The 1,655-nt window shown below is 48.9% G+C and overlaps 1 pseudogene; it reads right to left on the bottom strand.

Annotated features, from left to right (window-relative positions):
- Positions 1–658: 658 nt before the first annotated feature.
- Positions 659–1,032, bottom strand: LOC144287523 (eukaryotic translation initiation factor 4E-binding protein 1-like; annotated as a pseudogene).
- Between the last annotated feature and the right edge of the window lie 623 nt (positions 1,033–1,655).

Raw genomic sequence — 1,655 nt, 5'->3', positions numbered from 1 at the left:
TAGGACCTTATGCCTACATCTCCAGTTCAAACTCTGTTAATTAAACATGGTACATTTAAAAAACTCCTTAGATTAAATGGCATTCACTTTTCCTTGGTACAGTGCAGGGTCTGACGTCACATGCACAAGGGCTGCTCACAACTGTAGGCGAATTTTCTAGGACTTCTGGCCTAAAGATTGGAATATATATACATATGTATTTTTTTTAGGAGTTTAGGCAAGGGCCAACTCCTAACCTTAGAGTGAAGGTGGCTTTTATTTCCTCTCTTGGGGAAGGAGGGGAGGAGAGTTTTCCCATGCACACTAAGCTGAGGAAAGGAAGGGGTGGGTGTGTCCTCGGAGGATGGGACTGGAAGAGCCAGACAATCATCCAGAAGGGCTCCTCCTAGTCCAATTCCAGGCCCTGGGCTGCAGTGTGCCGGTGAGAGTCACTGCCTTTAGGGTGGCAGCTCTGGCTTGAATGGAGGCACATGAATATATCTGTGGGAGTTCATGGAAGAGGAAGGGGGACCAGGTGCCTTGAGTAAGGGAGTAGGGGGCTGACTCCACTCACCGCCTGCCCAATATTGTAACTTGCACAAGGCCTGGCCTGTGTGACTCTTCTCTCGAGAAGGGTCAGAGGGGCCCAGATATATTGCTCCATTCCATGGCTGGTCCTTTAAATATCCATCTTAAATTGTGACTCTCCACCACCTGCTGACTGATCTTCTGGACTGTTGCACGGGTGGTTCTGACTTGTTTCTGTAGGGGCGTTCATCACTGGCAAAGCTGGTGACCCTGGGAATGGTGGGCAGGTCCTACGGAGGTGTTTCGGTCACAGGTCCTAACACTCCTTCCGGATATTGGGTAGTGGATGATGCTGGTACCTACCACCCCCCACCCCACCTGGTGGTGAAGAGCGCGCCGTGGGATGAGGGGTGGCAATACTGTAGTCCCCAGGCCACAGCTGCACACTGCAGTGGCTGAGGACCACCTGGTGAGTGTGGGGATGAACTGGCTTGGAGTCTGGCTGCAGCTGCTGCCCCTTGCCATGGTCTCCTGTGTTCAGCACCTGCAGCAGGAGCTTGACCCTTGAGATTGGATCCAATATTGAATAGGTCTTGAAGGGCAGAGAACTTGGGCAACATTTGAGAGAGTCAGGGATGGGCTGGATCTAGTTCATGCCCTCCTGTAACTAGTGGAGAGATGACAGAAATAAAAAAGCAATGTGGCAACAAATACGCATGTGTTCCTGCACTATCCCACCTTCCCTTGTAATTAGGGTGGTGTGTCTGGTTTTACCTAATAATTTGTGAAAGAAAATTGTGCTTGATACTCTTATACTGAAACATATAAAAGTTCCTGTGCAAATTTCCAACACGCTCTTGACCACGAAAGCCATGTGTAAGAAAGAGTATGGCTATACGCCACGGTGTCTGAGTCCCTGAATGATCACATGGAGGAGCTACCCTGAAGACTCACCAGGTCCACAGCTCACCTCCCATGAGGTAGAAATAAAATACATGTGTTTTTAACACCAGTGTTCCAAGGAAGCCTATCCTAACACAATGAGTGAGGGCAATGAGCACTAAGATGCAAATATGGATGGTGTATTTTGGAGGGCAACAGAAGAGATCAAATCCTGTTGGTAGAAAAAAGGTTCAGCAAAAGGCTTC

The sequence above is a fragment of the Canis aureus genome, chromosome 17 (genome assembly GCF_053574225.1).
Source record: "Canis aureus isolate CA01 chromosome 17, VMU_Caureus_v.1.0, whole genome shotgun sequence".
NCBI classification, from domain to species: Eukaryota; Metazoa; Chordata; class Mammalia; order Carnivora; family Canidae; genus Canis; species Canis aureus.
The sequence above is the reverse complement of the archived record's forward strand: the minus strand, read 5'-3'. Positions and strand labels throughout refer to the sequence as shown.